The sequence below is a fragment of the Balaenoptera physalus genome, assembly GCF_965194825.1.
Source record: "Balaenoptera physalus genome assembly, chromosome: 9".
NCBI classification, from domain to species: domain Eukaryota; kingdom Metazoa; phylum Chordata; class Mammalia; order Artiodactyla; family Balaenopteridae; genus Balaenoptera; species Balaenoptera physalus.
This window is the reverse complement of record NC_138888.1, coordinates 66692658-66712942: the sequence shown is the minus strand read 5'-3', so window position 1 is coordinate 66712942 and position 20285 is coordinate 66692658. Positions and strand designations below refer to the sequence as shown.

General features: G+C 36.0%; 1 long non-coding RNA gene across 1 annotated transcript in view; it reads left to right on the top strand.

Moving 5' to 3' along the window:
* Positions 1-20285, top strand: part of LOC309667212 — a 69549-nt gene that overhangs the window by 14916 nt on the left and 34348 nt on the right. The gene's annotated exons all lie outside the window — the stretch shown is intronic.

Genomic DNA, 20285 nt, shown 5'->3' with positions numbered 1-20285 from the left:
GATTCTCATTGTTTAATAATATTAATTCAAGAATTGGCGTGCTGTGATTGGTTTAGCTGCGATTTGCTTGTACTTGATAATATTATGGATGCAGTTTGAATAAAAAGGCTGCAGATATTCTCCAGTATAATAAATGGAAGGGGGATTGCCATAGAAATCGTAACATTTGAAAGTCCTTAGCTTGAGCAATGAAATTAAATTATTAAAGTGTTGCTCTGTAATGAGAAAGGGAATTTTTTCCCCTTAGTATCATAGATTTATGTGGAGACATAGGGCAACATAAGTGAGAAATGTGGTTCAATTGACCCTGGAAGGGAGAAGTTATTTCATATGTCGGTAGAGGTTTAAAACTCACTTGCCATGCATTTCTTGTTATTGCATTTTAATTAGAGTGAGTACACATATGCTGACAGTGCATGAGATCATATTTGTTAAATGGACCTCAGCTTATGCAGTACTCATCAGAAAGCCTCCAGGATTGCACAACATACAGTCTTTGTTATGCTTGCAAAATAAAGGACAGCTCTATTAGGTATTATTTCAAGGATAAAGATATGAACTAAGGAAGTCAATTCTAGAACCTTAAATAATTAGAAAGCAAGAATACCTAAAGGTCTTCCTCAGAAGGAAAACAGGTATTAAATAACTTTCAAGGAATACAAATCAGAATAGTCATTTGATGGTAGATATCTTTAATATGTATATAAATTTTTTTTAACATCTTTATTGGAGTATAATTGCTTTACAATGGTGTGTTAGTTTCTGCTTTATAACAAAGTGAATCAGTTATACTTATACATATGTTCCCATATCTCTTCCCTCTTGCATCTCCCTCCCTCATATGTATATAAATTGATATAAACAGCACACAATAGAAAACATCATGAAGCATATATACATTTACTAAAGCGAGTTCAGTTTCTGAGATTATTAAGCTGATGAGTCAAAGTTGAGGATTAAATCTCTGTGTGGGCCAGTTATCTCTGCTGTGTTCAAAAGCCACATACTGCCCTATTATGCCCAAATAACTTCCACAACTACACATAATTGCTCACAAAAAGGGCATCCAAAACTGGTCCCTAATCCAGGAATGAACAACTCAAGAATGTACTGTATTGATGGGGCCCACTCATTGTTCCTTCACTGATGGGTCGGAATTAACCTTATGGGAATGATTAGTTTTTTTATTCCCAATTATAGTAATGCCATATAAAATGGATATTTTATGAGCCCAGAATTTTTTGTTGCTTTTTATTATGAAATACTATAGATATTTACCAGAGTGTAAGGAGTGATTCAACCAACATCTATGTAACTCTCCCGTAGTTAGGACATAAAATATTACAAATTCAGGTTAAGCCCTCTATGACCACATTCCACACTTCTCCAGGAAAAAATAGCTATCCTGAATTTGATGTTTATTTTTCTTAAGCATTTTACTTCCACTGCTATATGAATGTATCCTCAAATAATAAACAATAGTCTTATATATTTTAAAAAGGTAGAAAATCGATGTCATCCTGTATTTTCTTTCTGAAGTTCCCTCTTGTGCTTTATTTTGTGCATTATTCCTGATTCATCCACCTCTAATTTGCAATGGTATACGATATACCATTGTATACTTATTTTATATGTAATTTATTCATTCACTTGATCATGGACAGTCAATCTATTTCCAGTTTTTCATTGTTATAAACTAAGCTCCAGTGTGCGTTTTGGAACTGCCCCTGAGCTGGTTATTCTCTTTTGGCCACTTCAGATGCGTTCCTGGCCTTGCTCAGTGCTTTAGCAGGCTGACATTCTACCCACTGCAACAATGTTCTCCTTTCCCTCTGGCTTCTCAATGAGTTCAGCTGGTGGGAGGCATCAAAGCGTGGAAGGCAAGAGAGAGTGGCAAGTATTATATTTTAAATATATTTTTCAATGCACAAATCGTACATTTGCAGTTTGATAGATCTTTGCAAAGTGAACACACCTTGATGACCTCAATCCCGGTCAAGATATTAGAGTGTCAGCATCCCAGATGCTTCATGTTTCCTCCTAGGCATGACTCCTACCAAAGGCAAGCCCTATTCTTACTTTTGTCACTGTAGATTAGTTTTACTTGTTTTTAACATATTGGAATAATATATTATATATATTAGAACAATATGTTATACCATTATATTATTGGAACAATACAGTAATTTTTTTTATATTTTGCTTCTTTAATTCAATGTAATATTTGTGGGATTGATTCATGTTTCTGTATGTAACAGTAACTTCTTTTTCAGTATTGTATAGTATTCCACTGTATGAAAATACCACATTTTGTCAATTCTATTCTTGACAGAGTTTGGGTTGTTCCTAGTTTTATGGTATTAAGAATAATGCTTCTGTGAACATTTTCAGTACATGTTTTTGGTATACATAATGAGGGTACTGCTCTTGGGTTTATACCTAAGAATCCAGTTGCTAGGTAATAGGGTATGAGTAGGTTCAGTAGATACAGAGAATTTTCCTAAATGGTTTTACCAATTTTTTCTCCCATCATCAGTATATGATAGCTTCTTTGCTCCACATTGTCATAACTCTTTTCAATTAAAAAAAAATTAAGCCATTCTAGTGGGTGTTGATAGGTATATTATTGTGATTTAAATGGCCATTTCCTTAATGAACAATGATACTGAGGAATTATGTTTCTTGAAGTGTGACCATTCTCTTTAGGACATGCTTTTCCAAGTCTCTGGCCATTTGTAGTTGGATTGTCTTTTTTTGTCTTCCATTTGTAGGAAAGTCTTTTGTTGGATATATGAATTGTAAATATCTTCTAATTTTAGCTTGCTTTTTCACTCTTTTGATGACCTCTCTTGATAAACAGAGGTTCTTAATTTTAATAACATTCAATTAATATGTCATTTCTTTTATTGTTAGTGCTTTCTTGAGTCTTCTTTAAGAAATATTTTTCTACCCCAGGATCACGAGTACATTTTTCTATGTTAAAATCTTAAATAGAAAGAGATAGATTTTTTATCTCTCACAATTAGATCTACAATCCATTTGGAATTGATTTTGCGTGTCTTCCCTTGAAAAACTGGACTGTAATTTTTTGATTTTATTTGTACTAATCTTGTGAGGTTTTACTTCTACATCAAACTGTAGATTTTATACTTGAGGTATGTCTCTTGTGAATGGTGTATAGCAGAAATTTTCCAATATCTAACTGGCAAGTGTACTGCAGTCACATTTCATGTTATTATTGGTATACTTGAATTTTTTTAACTATACTACTTTGTATTTTTCATTTGTCCTGCATTTTCTATTCTTAGGTTTTTGGTTCTTCCTTTGAATTGGTATTTATTATTATTTTTCTATTATATTCCCTCAAATGCACTGAAAGTTAAGAGACTTGCTTTTTCATCTTCTAGTGAACTTTTATTTTTTAAATAGAAGTATAGTTGATTTACAATATTATATTAGTTTAAGGTGTACAACATAGTGATTCTATATTTTTATAGATTATACTCCATTTAAAGTTATTATAAAATATTGGTTATGTTCTCTGTGCTGTACAATATATCCTTGTAGCTTATTTATTGCATATGTAGTAGTTTGTACCTCTGAATCTCCTACCCCTATCGTGCCCCTTCCCCCTTCCCTCTCCCCACTGGTAACTACTAGTTTGTTCTCTGTCTCTGTAAGTCTGTTTCTGTTTTGTTATATACATTTATTTGTTTTATTTTTTAGATTCCACATATAATTGATAAAAGCCAGTATTTGTCTTTTTGTCTGACTTATATTTCACCAAGCATAATACCCTCAGGTCCATTCACATTGCTGCAAATGGCAAAATTTCATTCCTATTTTATGGCTGAGTAGTATTCCATTGTATATATGGCATCTTCTTTATCCATTCATCTTTTGATTAGGTTGCTTTTGTATCTTGGCTGTTGTAAATGATGCTGCTATGACTATCGGGGTGCATGTGTCTGTTCAAATTAGTGTTTTTGTTTTTTTCAGATATGTACCCAGATATGGAATTGCTGGATCATATGGTGGTTCTATTTTTAGTTTTTTGAGGAACCTCCATACTGTTTTCCATAGTGGCTGCACTAATTTACATTCCCACCAACAGCATATAAGTGTTCCCTTTTCTCCACATCCTTGCCAGCATTTGTTATCTGTAGACTTTTTGAGGTGATAACTCATTGTGGTTTTGATTTGCATTTCTCTGATGATTAGTGGTGTCAAGCATCTTTTCATGTGCCTGTATATCTTCTTTGGAAAAATGTCTATTCAGGTCTTCTGACTGTTTAATTGGGTTGTTTTTTTAATATTGAGTTGCTTCATCAACACTAAGCATCAACATAATCTTACTTACTTTGGTTTTCACCTCTTTCTTAACTTTTGGATTCTAGAGTTTTCTCTAACTTTGCTTAATCTCAGGTAAATATCTAAAGAATATCTGATTTTTTGGGCCACTTTCACTTCTACATTAGGAAATTTTAAAAAATGTATCTAGTCCACCATATTAGTAGAATCAGAAGAAGGGTATTTTGAAAACTAGAAATTTCACATTCAATTCACATTTTCAGTTTTGCCTCAATAAAAAGTTCCTGAATATATATATATATATATATATATATATATATATATATATATATATATATATATAAATAAAATATAATGTAAAATTATTTACAAATGACCTCACGGTTGGGGCATACACTTATAATAAATACATTTACAGATATTGTGTGTGTATGTGTGTGTGTGTGTGTTGCCTTTTGTATGTGATTACTTTTATATCCCAGATTAAAAGCCCCCTGATGATTCCTACCAACATTTCCTCAGGTTAGGTATTTGCAGGACACTTGCTTCTTAAGATAAGTGTCATGCCTGTTTTGAAAAATCCAATTATTTTTTAATTTCGTACTTTTCTTCCTTGTTTTTTTCTCTCACAATGTGTTGTATTCAAGGGCTTATGTTTTTAGGAACATTGATTCTCTCTCACAGGCACAGCTTTGTTTCTAAATTTAAACAAGCTGTTTCTGTCATTCAAAGGGTCTTTTTCTTTGAGAAGTATTTATTGTTTATACTTTAAACTGGAGTTGAAATCATTATAGTTTGCTTCTTTTTAATTAAAAGAAGGAATGCAAAGTTACGTTTGGGTTATGTTTATACCACTTAACTAGGCCATTGCTGGGATCTAAGATTGATGATGAACATTAATGAAGAAGGTCTATTTTGAAGCCTCTGATGGCTATCAAGCATGTAGTTTTTAGAATGTATGACATTTTCTCGAATAAAATGATATTATTATTAGTTCCTCCTGGAATTTGAATCCTCCTCATTGGTTAAAAACAACCGATTTTCGTGTTTGTTTTAAAAGACACAAAGGCACACACAAATTTTCCCAATTATTTATAGAATTTCAGAATTTTAGAGATTGGATGTATGAAGTTCTTAGCACTTCAAGAATCTGTTGAACTCTCTTTCAAAAACAGGAAGCACTGTATCTCTTGAGGCCTTTCATTTCATTTTAGAATAAATTTAATTAAAAGTGTAACTCAGAAGTCAATTAAGTTACTCTGTCCTTTGAGGTCTCTTTTTGAACAAGAGCAGATTTTATATTCCTTCCAAACTCTAAGGAGCAGCCTGTGGGATGGGGGGTGCAGGGTGCAGGGATCAGTTTCCAGCTTTCCAACTTTCTCTCCGTCTGGAAGCTGTCTTTGCTGAATTGGGTTAATTTCTGAAGTTTGTTCTGCCGGGGTTATTTCCACTCCATGCATTGCAACTCAACCCTTTCCTAGATGTCCATGAGGAATTCACACATGCCTCTGTGTGTATATCAGGGTTTACTAAAGCTTTGGAGAGATGCAGAGGTTTTACTTCGAGACAACTTAAAGCACTTGTAAGCGTCCACAAGAACTTGTTCTTCAATGTAAAGATAATTAAGAGATAACTTGACAACTTTACCTTGGAAACCATAGGGTACAGTGAGTCTCTTTTTTGATCCTACTCCGTTATTAGTTAGTAGGGCTGTCCCTCTCCTGTCCTCTGACCATACACAGCTGCCAAGGCCTGGGGGAGATTAGTCTCAGGCTGATGTGACATATTCGTTCATGACATATTAAAGTGCCATGGCATACCTTGGGGGAAGGTCGAATCAGTTAATAAGTTAGTTACTTAGTTAGAGAACATAGAGCATCGTGATGAAAACAAGACCAGAGGTGGGAGCCCAACTTCTTTTGTTCAAATCCTAGCTCTGCCAATTGTTAGCTATCATGGGCAATGATTTCACCTGTCTCTATCTTTTTGTCCTCATCCATAAAATTAGGAAAATATTTATGAAGTTTTTTTTACAAGGACTAAATGAGTGAACACATAAAAGACTCTGAGAACCTTAACTATCACACAGTAAGTGCTCTACAATTATGACGTATTATTATTTTTTAGTCTTGAGACCCAATCACTCTTTATATTGCTTGATGCGTTTACTGAGGGACTGTGGTTTGCACATGACCCTTACTGTTGGATATATATAACCACAATTGTGATTGAGTTTTTTGTGTTCAGGCAAAAAGTGGTTGTGTGAGTAGAATAGGAATCGACATCTGCTTTTTCTGAGTGGCTGTCTGCTTAGCCGGCTTTGTATTCCTTTTTAACATAAAGGCTTATAAACTGTACTGCAATTTATTTTGATGATCAGGAGCTCATTGATTCTCAGTTTGACTTTATGGGTAGTTCTGTATTCGTTTAGTGACATTTAGGAACTTTTTTTTGTTTTTTTTACTATCTTGATTAACTGTTATATTTAGCTTGAAATAATAAAAGTCACTCATTGATAAGCATCTTGATTATTGAAGTTTCTGAGATTTCTGAAACTACAAATAAATTTTAGTCCAAAATTTTCTAGTCCCTATCCTGATTTGGTTTTCAATTTAAACAAATTTTAATGAGATTTCTATAATGTCAAGTTTCTTTTAGTACAAGTAACATTAGAAATTTATTCACTGGTATTGAGGTGAGGTTGTTTTCTTGTAACTTTTAAGCTTTAGTCTTATTTCTAAGAATTACTGTATATAAAAGTATATACCATACCATACCCAAGAGCCAAGCAAAAAGCCTGGCCCATACTAATCAATAAATATAATTTTATAGTGACTGTTCCTCACATTTTCAGCCTTCCCATCACCTTCAGATCTTCCTTCAAACATTGGGGGAATTCCTGCTTTATGGTCTTACTTGTCCAACCAAGGAGAAGCCAGAGTGCCTGCCTTGCCAGCCTCGAGCACAGACATGGGATCCAGGCTTTATCTGTCAGGTCTACCCTGAAAACTTCTGTTGGGCAGTGAGTGACTGGGGAAGAAGTTGTGTGGTCCTGAGCTGAGGTGTAAGGTCTCAAGTGCCTTTTATATTAGAGTAAACGATGGGGTCGTTATACTCCCAGCGGTGAGAGGATAACATGCTATGAGGCTTAAGTCAGGGCAGTTGCCATCAGGTAATACCCAGCCCAGCTCTCTGGCCCTGTGAGGTTCCTAATATCCTTTTATTGACTCTTCTCTTTTTAAGCTGGCCTGAGAGAACTTCTTTGTATGTAACTCAGAATTCTGACATACAGTGTGGAATAAATGGATCCCTGTTCTTCTTAAAGGAAAAAAGAAAGGCCCAAATTCCATCAAACATTCCTCATTTTTAAAGAAGTAAATAGATTTTACCTCAGATCACCAAAATTTTGGAGAACCAAATTCAAAATAATTGTAAGAGCTTAGAAGCTGTATAACAGGAATAGGTAAAATTCATTAAAAAACCAAACTCCCAGATTGGCATGAATTGTTCTTAACGTCCATCTTTGAGCCACATTATCAGTGGCAATGTCACTTTGAGGGTGCAATTAGGGCTGCTTATCTGAGCCCAAATAACTAACCATGTCTCTGCTGATGTTTCCTCAGCTTCACTGGTTCTTTCCTCTAATTGTTTATAAACTTGTCACTGTTCATAAAGCTCAGTGTCTAGAACCAAAGGCAGTACACCGGGCGAAGTCAGGTATTTGCAGAAAGAAAGGAATTATCAACTCCCTTATTCTGGACACTGAACTTTTATCAGTGTAGTTCAAATTCACATTACATTTGTCAGTAGACTTAAGTTTTGAAGTATAATAATTGATGGTTAAAGATAAAATATTAAAATGGTAGGAATATTCTACCCCCAACCCCAGAAAACAAGTACTCTGTGAATGAGATACTAGTTTATGGAATCACATCAAATTCCAGATTCAAGCTAATTACAGCATTTTCCTGTGGTTAATTTTTATTACTAAGAAATCAAAGAGGTAATAGAATCAGTATTTCAAAAAGATGTCTGCCCTCCCATGTTCATTGCATCATTATTCATAATAACCAAGGTATGGAAACAACCTCAGTATCCCTTGACAGATGAATGGATAAAGAAAATGTGGCATATATACACAATCAAAAAAAAAAAAAAAAGATCATATAGAAACAGAGTAGAATGATGATTATCAGGGACTAGGGAGAAGGGGAATGGGGAGATGTAGGTCATCTTACAGTTATAAGATGAATAAGTTCTGAAGATCTAATACACAGCATGATAACCACAGTTAATATGGTATTGTACACTTGAAATTTGCTGAGAGTATATCTTAAGCATTCTTACCACACACACAAAAAGAGTCAACTGTGTGAGGTGGTGGATGTGTTAATTAACGTGATCTTGGTAGTCATTTCACAATGTGTGTGTATATCAAATCATTAAACTGAACACTTTAAATATACACAATTATATTTGTTAATTACTCCTCAATGAAGCTGGAAAAAGGAAAAAAATTCAAAGAAAATAGAGTGCAATGTAAATATAATCAAAATAATAGTTCTTCCAAGGATTGTCTAAACCACAGTGGCTAGTAAAAATGACAGTTCCTGGGCCTCACCCCAGAAGCAAGATACAAGTGCTTTTATACATCCTGAAGTTTGAGAGTGTACCATGGAAATCCTTTCCCATGACATCAGATGATGTGCTAATGCTCATTCATAGCTAGATTAAGCATGTTTTGCAAGATGGAATAGATTTTAAGCTATACTAATCAGGTTGGATCTAGACTTTTGGTTCTATGTAAAAGTAATAAGAATAGTTGGAAAAATGACATGAGATTTTACTTGCTGTAGAAGTTTTTATGTATTCAAGAACGGTATTAGAGGAAAATATTTGCAGGTTTCCTCAGACATCTGGACAATAAAACATGATGTCTAAAACAGCTGGTGAAATACATACTAGAGAAGTTATAAGATTTTTATTTTTTCACTGTTTTGCCTGTTGTATCTTGTCATGCAAATATACACGTTTGAAGCATAATTTAGATCAATTGGTTGGTGAAAAAAAATGAAAAAATATTGATCAAGAACTTGGAAAAATCAATTGGATATTGATGGAAACTTAGGTAATGTAAGCTAAATCTGATAGGTTCTGAGAAAATATGAAACCTCTGTGTGCTGAAATGACCTAAATAAATGATGTTGATTACGACTTGTCTGTGAATTTCTATGATCTTGAAAAGAGTAGCATCTATTATTTCAGTGATTAGAATGGGAGAAAAAGGAGCATAGTGGGGATTTGGTGGGATTTAGTGAGAGTTGTCACGATAATTGTCACTCTGGTGTGTCATTAGCAAGTCCTTGGTTTTGTTGAATTTTTAATTGCATCAGATTCTGAATGTGAAGCTGTAGTTCAGCATTTTTGGATGGTAGGCAAGGTAATGGAAAATAACAGAGAATGGTCTGAACTCAGAAAGGGTTTATAAAGCCACACAAGTCAGTGTCACGTGGCTGCATTAGTAAGAAGCCTGGAGTTTATTTGAGGCATCGAGGGACCCAGGGTGCACTTCTCCCCGTCAGAGGGGTTTAGTCATTTGGCTTGAAAGGCTTGTCATCTCAAGATTGAGACAGTTTTAAAGTTTCTCAAAGCATGACCTTTTTTTTTTATTCTTGATCAACTCAGGCTAAAATTGAAAGCATAAAGGAAGACTTGAGAACAATTTCAAAGCTTTTACTTAAAAATACCTTTTTAAACTGCCATGCAGAACATTCTGCTAACGTTATTTTCACTCTCACATTCACAGTAAAGTTTCAGGAATTTAAAATCTCCCTCGCTTGGGATGTGGTTCATATAAGTGCTCTTTTACATCAGCAGCACGTTGACACTATCACTAATGGAGAATCAATTTGAAAATTAAATTAATTTTGCACATCTTTAAAAAATAAATTTGAAATAGGTTAGTAGTCTGTACAATTAATCTCTCATTAGTTTAACTCTGCTCTAATTGGTGAATGCAATGTATGACCAAAGGGGCATTTAGCTGTCTCATTTTTGTTTGCCTTGAATCTATATAAACTTGAAACACAGTCTTCTTGACAAATGAGGTTACTAGAAACTAAACGGGAATTCTTATTTGCCACCACAGTGGTGACATGAAGAATCGCAGCCTTTAGCTCAGGGCCACTGAGCTCTCAATAATGAGAGGAAGGCGTTCCATCTTCACCTACAGTGGAGCCACAATGACAGCGAACAAAAATAGCTGCCTAGGCTTCTCCCCCAAATATTCATGACAGTGAGAAAAATATTGATTTTAAATGCCAAGAAATGAAATATCTTCTAAAGTGTTCATTTCAATCCAGCTCTTATTTTCCAAACGAAACTGAATGGACTGTGAAGTGTTTCATGGTGCTATTTCACATTTAACACTTTTTCCAAGAAAAAAATCCCAAGCAAGAACTTGCAATTTTCCTCTCTCTCTCTCTGTGCACTTTCTTGCTCTCTCATTCTAAAAAACAAAACAAAACAAAAAACCCAAAAAACAAAAACTCATAAAGTGTAGGAGAAAAACAAGTTATATGGGAATAAAAATGAGTTTAATTGATCTTTTATTTTAATCAGATTATAAACTAAACAATGACTGTAAAATATGAAACATGCAGAAAGGATATTAATTTGATGAGGGCATCACACTGTCTCAGTCGTCGTGCTTTAGTGCACAAGCTTCTCCTTCATAGCGTATCGTTATATTATATTTGAGTCCTATGATACTAATAATCCATCTTTAGGGCCAATTGGGAATGATTATTTGCCACATCTTTACACATAAATGATGTATAACTACCATGACGTGAATGTTAGCAAATTGTCATCTTTTTCACAATTGATGTCTTTGATTTCAGTAGGCTCATGGTTAAAGGTAAGAAAGAAACTGAGTCACTTAACAATTGTTTTGGACTCTTATGCATCACTTCAAGTCCTCTTAGCCTCAACTTCAGCCATTGCAGTGGTGACTAGTTATGTCCAGGCTTCAACCAGGTTCTAATAGATGTAATCTGTGAGCATTTGGTAGAGGGCTTACTTCTTGCTTCCTGTCCTAGGGCTTCTCAGATGCTGCCTCATAGGACCTGCTGAAGAAAACAGTTGGCATTCACCCATGTATGACTTGGAAGTATGAGGGTATTGACGCCCATGAGGGCATCTTGACCAGTGGGAGACAGAAGCCTATTGGTAATAGTTCCTCTTTTGGTCTCCTGTGTGGATGGTTTCTTAACCATCTTCTTAGGGAAGACTTTCTTAAGGTTCCTCAGAAGGTCCAGGTGAGAGTAAGCACCAGTGGCCTGTGACAGTGTTTGGCCAATGCAGTGACACATTCTTGATTGGCTTTCCCTCCTTCTGATTTGCTTCCTCTTTACTCCCCCTGTTCTGTTGCCTGGTGTCACATTATGACGCTACCTGCACAGGAGAATTTTAAGTCTCTGTTCTTGGGGGATCCCAGAGTAAGACAAATTGCTTCCAAAGTAGTAAAATGTTCTTCAACCTTGAACGCCATGTACAGATTCTCAATTACTTGGGCACTAATACATTCCAGAAATTACTATATCAAATGATAGCGCTGAGATGGGGACTTTGATGGGCGATCTCTTATTCTCAGTTCCCTCCAACTCTCTCTGTATGAACTGGGGGCAAGAATTGATGGGCAGAAGCCCTCTGCCATGGCTGTCTGGAGAATGCCCCAGATGGAAGAACCTTCCCTATTCTGAACTCTGGAAAATATGATTCAAAGAACTATTCAAAAAGTACTATTTCTGTCATAATTTTAGACTTACTTTAAAGTTTTCCAAAATGTTCAGGAGTGGAAATAATACCCAGTATGCACATATCACCTACAGAAAGCCTAAATGAAAACTCTAAAGGATTTAATATGACACATCAAAATTGTAAAATACTTTACAATTGAATACTTGAAAGGTGAATGGGCTTTTAAGAGACTACAAAATACATTGTAAATTCAGTTTATTTTTATATTTGTAATTCCCCCATCATGGTTTCCGTATTTTTACTGTCCTTGGTTTTATATCTAAGATTTTATTTTCAAGTATTTTTTACTCGTGTAAGCTGCATTTTTATATTTATAATCATTATAATTTTAAATGGATAAAATTACCCCAAAAAGCATAAAGACACTTCAAATACCATACTGAAGGGAACTCTCATTTCAAAAGAAAATGTTTGCAAGTGAAATTCTTAGGCTGAGCCACAACATTATTCTTTACAATTAAAAGTCAAGTGGATTTTTTTTTTAAAGAAATGAAGCAATTATTATATTGCTTGGACTTCTGTTTAGATCATGTTAATATATGTAGTCTAACAATTTTCCCCAATGGACTATCTAATCACCTAAACCAAAAAGTTGAAAATGTTATATCATTTAAAGCATTGAGCATAAGTGAAACTGGCTCTAAAACTCATACACAGAATATAAAATATAGCATTGTAGATGTTATCAGGCTAAGATGGACCTTCAGGAATACTAAAATTTTAATTTGTTAAATGTAGGATATAATTTAAAGACGAGGACCCTGTCTCCCCAAAATACTCTCTTAATTCTGCCTGAATTTTACCTTGATCCTCCTTGCAGAATGGAGGTAAAAAATAAAATTATTGCAGATAAAAAATTAAGTATTGTGTGTGGCACATACTAAGCCTTTTATAAATACTAATTAGAATTATTATTTCTATCACCATTTCCATACTACTGGAAAAAAATAAAAAACAGTGTAGGAATCCTGATTCATTTCCTAATGGATGCCCTGGCTTTTTCTTTTTGAGAAAAGATGACTGAAATCCTTTTATTTCGATCCCCTGATAACTCAGTTGAGTAGACTGCCATGTAATGAGAATGTCTCATTTTTTAATGTGTTGTGAACTTGTGCCCACAGCGTTGGCGGGGAGGCTTGATACCTTGGGATTGCAGGCACGGCAGAGCTGCGGGGGCCTCACCGATGTGTGAAACTCGGAGCTGAGGGCTGTGTTTTCATTAAGTGTACTTGGCTTTCCTGCTGCTTTTCTTTCTAAGCTCCACCCTGAAAAGCACAGGCCTCTTTAGCAAAATTAAGGAAAAACGGAATGATCTCTCTTTGGGCCATAATCGTGTGAAATAGATTAAGAAATACACTTGCTCGTGCCAGCAGGCAGCAACTACAAACTGACAAATGTTCACAAACTCAAATCACAGGACAAAGGGAGTGGACAATATGACTGGTCTTTATTTATCTTTACTCACAAAGGTATATATGTGTGTGTATGGTGGAGGGGAGAAATTTCTCCCCAGAGAAAGCAGGAAAATAACTGAAAGGAATAAAGGATATAGGGGAAAATGATAGTTTGAAGAATAGTTGTTGTGTTTTGTTTTTTTTTTTTTCTGTCACAGTTAACAAAAAATATTTCTACCTAAACTACATAGCAGAAGTTTTATAACTAAACTGCTATTCCAGAATTAATCTGTTAAATCAATTAATTGTCCTGAATGTGCCTCATGACAACCTTAAATGCTGTTGTAGATGGTTAATTGTTCCTCTCCTCTTCTTATATCATTGTGAGCAGAGTTTTCTTCGAAGGAAAATGTTGTCCTAGGCTTAGGCAAAGTAAGGCTAGACTAGCCCAGAGAGCGGTATGGCATTTTCCCAGTTTATATTGACTGATTATTTTTAGATGTTGCTTAGGGAGGGAAGAGAATAAAAAACATGGAACAGACCAAACATGATAAGTTGTGACATTTTATTTGGCGGGTACAAAGCTCCCACCCTTGCTGACTTCAGAAAAATGAAGGATGGCTGAGGGCATATTCCTGGAGTGGAAGCTTCTGGCCAGTACTGGTCACCGGAATCCCAGATTCAGTATTCAATCCCGTGTTTACTGAGTAAACTGAAAGTTCACTGAGGGTCCAATGCCTTGCCTTGACAATCCCAAGTAAGCATGGATTTGTCCCTTTGGGAAAATAAATGCAACCTTATTAAGGGACGGGGAGGACATCGTAGTTGAAATGAAGTCTATTTTTTAATGAGAACATGATCTCAGAAAGAGAAGGGCCAACTTATCTGGTGCATCTAGTGCACTGCATCCAGCGTGTGGGAGGATGAGCCTGAAGATAAGGTGTGAGTGACCGTGGGTGGAGCTTCAGAGCTACAGGAGCGACGTGTGCTTCAGGAAGAATTAGAGTTCCAAATTAGGAGGAAATTCCCATGGATTTCCTTGTTGACATTTAGGAAGGACCATAAAGGGGAGAGGATGCCCTCTTGAAATATATAAGGCTGCATGAAAAGACACCAGATGCACCAGCTAACGGGGTGCATGTGACCATGCTCTGGAGAATCTAAACCCAAAACTAAGACCATTGGTGGTCAGCAGGGTGAGGAAACCCTATCCACCGAGGGACCAGGGCAGTCCAGGGCGCAGCTTCACACATAGGAAGAGTGACTCGTTCTGGAAAACCTAGAATGTAGTTCTCATGGTGGGCGGTACTTCTTTCTAAAGGACGTTTTGGGCATTTATGAAGACATTTTTGATTTTCCCAAGTTTGGGGGAATGACAGCCATTTAGGAGGAGTGATCTGGGTTGCTAGCTACCCAGCATGTTGAGAAATTGTCTCAATTTTTACAGGATTTTGAAATATCCTATCAGATATTTTTGTGAGTCAGAAACAGATTTTAATTTTATGAGACTAGAACATAACTCTTTTGCACATATCAACACAAAGTAAGTTGTTTTTTTCTGGCATGATCATAATGTATGCTGAATTACCGGGAATGCAAATATTGTGTAAATCCAGGGAAGGTTGTGCTTTATTTTGTTCAGAACTGTAAAATTATTTTTTCATATAACAGAAAATCAAATTACCAACACTCTTGCTGTAGTGGAATTTGTGCAGCAAATAAAACACACTTAAATCAGTAAGCTTTTGTGGCTCTTTCATTTAAGTTATTTCTAATGGATGCAAGTATATAACCACTTTATTTTGTATTCTAATGTAGTTTTCAAGCATTTATAGGTAAACTATACATTACCTTGTGATAAATTACATTTCTCTTATTTCCTTTTTTACATGTCATGTCATTATATTGATTCTTTGAAATTGTATGAATTGTAGATTATAATATCTATGAATTTCATTTCAGTATAGCGGAGATGTCAAATATTTGTAATAAAAGGGGAAATAGGCATGATAAGGTTGAGAATTTTCTCCCAGGTTCTATGATATTAGAAAACACTCCTTGGGAGACATGAACATGAGGACATTCTGAAATTTTCATTTTCTGTTCCTTGTCTATTACAGACCTAATGTGAGGCCTATAGTGAGTGACTTCACAATTTTTTTTTTTCACATTTCACCAAGACCATTTTTATCTGTTGAATTTCTGGTAGTTTTTTTTGTTTTTGTTTGTTTGGTTTTTTTTGGTTTTTTATAGGTGAACATGCCATTACCATTATTTGGGGGAGTTCATCAGGATATATCTTTTGGTTACACAGAAGAGAGGTAAACAGTTATTCTGAAAGGAAAATGCTACCTTACATGGGAATGCAGAATATGTAGATTGAAGGAGTATGTTATTTACTAATGCAAATTGAGGTATCATTATCAACTGTATGAATGCATTTGGAGGTATCAACTGTCACTTTGACAATGGGAAAGAAATTATTTTCCCAAACTCAATATTTATCCCAGACCTGCAGTTCCCTGACATGGGGTTATTAATGATGTAGACAAGGAGACTTTGGGGAATGTACAGCAGATTACTGTGCCTGCCTTCCTGGGGCTTGGAGCCCACACATGACTGTATTATAGACAGTTATATAAATATTAGTGTCCCCCTAAAATTCGTATGTTGGAACCTAATCCCCAATGTGATGGCATTTGGAGGTGGGGCCTTTGGGAGTGCTTAGGTCATGAGAGTGAAGCCCTCATGAACAGGATTAATGCCCTTGTAGAAGAGATCCCAGAGAGCTCCCTCACCCCCTCTACCATGCCTTTTGGAAAGATGGTCATCTATGAGCCAAGAAAGAGGCTTCCCCTGGACATGGAATCTGCTGGCACTTGGATCATGAACTAGAGCCTCCAGAACTGTGAGAAATAAATTTCTGTTGTTGACAAAGCACCCGGTCCATGGTGTTCTGTTATAACAGCCCAAAGGAACTCAGACAACTGTATTTCTGTTTCACAGTTCTAGAGAATAGGACTTAATTGAAGTCATATGAAGTTTATCATTAAAAGAGACAAGACTAAATAGTGTGTAATCAGTATGTTCCCCCAAATAGTAAAATGGGGCATATTGGTTAGATAATGTACTTTTTGTTCATTTATTAAAAGTTCTGCTTTTTGAGTAGTTTATGCTGGCTTACATCCTCTGGAGAAGATGTTTTTTAAGATGTTTCATTGGTTTAGTTGTTTACTTTCTAGAGACTCAAGTGTGTGCTGTACGATCTTTATAATAGTGTAATCTATGGTCTGGATCTTGGGTATCTGACACATTTTCTATATGTTCTGAACAGCCATGTAACGGAGCAGAAAGAGCCTATTTAGGTTAATCAGACCAGTGCAATTGTTTCTATTTACTAACAAGCTGAGGGCTAATGGAAGGAAGGACTGAGGGCGGTTGACCCTGATAGGATGGGATGGGATGGAATGGGATGGACTGGAGTAGAACTGGAACAAGATACTCAGAAATTTGATTGGGTGATCCGTAGCCAGGGCTCATTTGGAAAGTCAGGCTGCTGAAAAGATTTTATTGAGCCTCACTCAAGGTAGCAGGTTGGATTGGATAACTTTTTTTATTGTTTGGGCCCAGCCCGAAATGAAAGCAAATCAAAACACAAAATTCCACACCCACATGTGTTTTATTTTTACTTTTTTGTTCCACATATATTTTTCCATATGCTGATTCCACGCCCACATTTTCACTTCGGAGCCAAAAATTTTAATGATGGAAGTCATTAGAAATAAAGCAGAGGAAAGGGTTTTATACAAAATTGAAAAGAATTTATGCCTAAAGTCATCTATAACTATTCACTGCCTGATTTAGCTTTCCTATCTGTTAGGTTAGGGCTAGTGTCCTTTGTATGTATATGTGATGCTCACTTAATGTCAGCACAGTTAAAATGCCTCCAGTTTGGGAGCATAAAGAGCCTCTGATAATTGTCCATAAAACAGACAAAAATACAAAAGACCTAAAATATATCTTGGCAACTAAAAGCTGGCAAAAAGTACTCACGTAACAGGCTGATAAAGTAACCAGTACGCCCCTTATCACTGTTTATAAACATGTTGGTTGCATAATGTATAATTTTTTTTTTCCTCTAACTTTGAATAGAATATGACTCCAAGCACCTTTCTCTAGAGTTCTGGGAAGTGAAAAGCAGTATCTATATCTTTCCCTTGAACATTTTTAAACAATTTTATTGAGATATAATTCATATCCTATAAAATTCACCCATTTAAACTGCACAATTCAATGGTTTTTGGTATACAAAGTTACTAATTTTTAAAATTATATTTGTGTGTGTGTGTGTATAGCTATATTTACATTTTTTGCCACTTAATACCATTTTAAGCATACAATTCAGTGGCATTAATTACATTGACAATGTGCAACTCTCACCATGATCTATTTTCAAATAGATCTATTTTCAAATAGATATTTTTTTATCACCCCAAACAGAATATTTTCAAAGACAATCAACCACTTTTGATTCAGAAAAAAATAAACCATAACCTAAGAAAACTACAATTCCCAAACTAGAAAGAAATATTTTCAAGCTTTTCTTATGCACATCAGTAGCTCTAACAGGGAAAAGTAAAGGGGAGTTCACAGTGACAATGAAGAGTTCATCCTGGAACACCTGCATCCTTCCACACACGTGAACACACTGGCGTGTATCCTCTCAGATCCAGCACAAGCATCTTCATGTCCACACGGATGCATGATTATAAATGCCGGTGCCCACGCTCCGACATGCTGAGCTTACCTCACAGAAAGAAACCAGACATGCAGGAATAGATGAACAAATGCTGAGGAAGCAAGCTATAGTGAGAGGGATAAGTGAAGTAGCATGTCCATTAGAAAGAAGAATGTTTGGAGACTAGTGGTTAGGCAAATTTGATGGTTTTAAAACATGCCCACAAGTTTTTAAACTCTCCTCCCATCAAGAGGTAGAGTCCGAGTCTCTTCTCTTTAAAATATGGGCTGGACTTATAAACTTCTTTCCAGGGGAAACAAGACAGCACGACTTTTGAGACTAGGTCAGAAGAGGCTGTGCAGTAGTTAGAACTGTTCTTGGCACCTGGCCTCCATGCTGTGCGGAAACCCAGTCCACATAGAGAGGCTGCCTGTAGGTATCTTGACCAACAGCTCCCACTGCAGTGCCAGCTAACAGCCAGCATCCGTCATGAGACATATGAATGAGGAAACCATCACAATAACTCAAGCTCACCATCTGACTAAAACCACACGAGAGGCACCGAGCAACAGCCAACCAGCTGAGCCACGTCAGCACCCAGAACCATGAGACATGATAATAAATGATCATCATTTTCATGCCATTAAATTGGGGGTAATTTCTTGTGCAGCAGTAGGTAACCAGAACAGTTGAGTGAAGTCATTGAAACAGGATAGTTAAATGAGTTATATGAGAAGTGATCGGCAAAAACTAGGAGTAGGGCTAATTTCTCCATATTTACTTTCCTTGAAATAGAAGGAAGAAAAGAATGCTGTAAAATTATATTTTATTTTCCTTGTTTTGTTTTCCAGTTGGTGAAATTGAGTGACAGGGTTTCGAATGAAAATGAATTTAAAAGTATTTATTTAGAGGATAAATATTTTTGTAATTCAACATGGAACAATTTAAATCTTTTCTATTACTCATTGATTAAATAGAGCCTATTTCCTAGCTTTGGAATGGGATTTTTGTTTGGAAGTAAATTAATAAATACATCTCATAAGCACATGACTTGTGTCATAACTAACCTTAATTATTTTTATTTATTCATTATCAATATTTATTAAGCATCTGTTAAGTGCTGGTTATTCTGCTTGAGATATAACACCACCGTTGATAATATATAATCCTTACACTCAATAAGTTTATAAGAAAATTTTATGGGAGAGACAAAAAAGCAAACTGGAAATTATGGTACGATATGGCAAGTCCCATATATGAGTAACTGATCTGTGATATCATACAGGGACAAATCATGAGCTCTTGAGAAGGGGTTGGGGAGATGTCAGGAAAGAATGTTTAGAGGGAGTCATAGCTACATTAATACCTAAAGGAGAGAAGCCAAGGGGTGAATGAAGCTCTAGGGGTGGATAGGGAGGTGGCGGGGGAGAGCTAACAGTTTGGGCAGAGGGCATAGACCGTGCAGAGACCAGGAGGCAAGAATATACACATCAAGTCCTGGGCACTGCAAGTGTCTCAATATGGCCAGGGCAGAGCTCACAAGGCAGAGAAGCAACAAGACAAAACACCAGGGACTCCTCAGTCATGTTAATAGTTTTGAACTTTATCCTAAGGGCTTTTAAGCAAAAGAGAGACAGGATCAGATTTGACTGCAATGTGGAAAACATACTTGAAAGAGGCAAGACTCAAATCTGGCAGACCAATCAGAACACTCTTGCAGCAATTCAGTCAAGAGAAGACAGAACCTGGAGCCAGGTGATGGTGTAGGAAGAATTGAGGGAACAAAGCTACTGTTCATTCCCAGCACATGTATCCACAAATCTGCCTGAAGGTCTCGTGGACATAGATAAAACAGATTGCAAGTTAGTAATCTAATTTCAGGAGGGGACAGATCCTGGGTGTGTAGCTCAGGGTGCCAAAGCCTATGGAGAGAGTGGATACGCATGTGGCATTCTGGATCGAATGCCGTATATGTTATAAAAGCAGACAGGTGCTTTGGTGCTAGTAACAGATTTCAACCA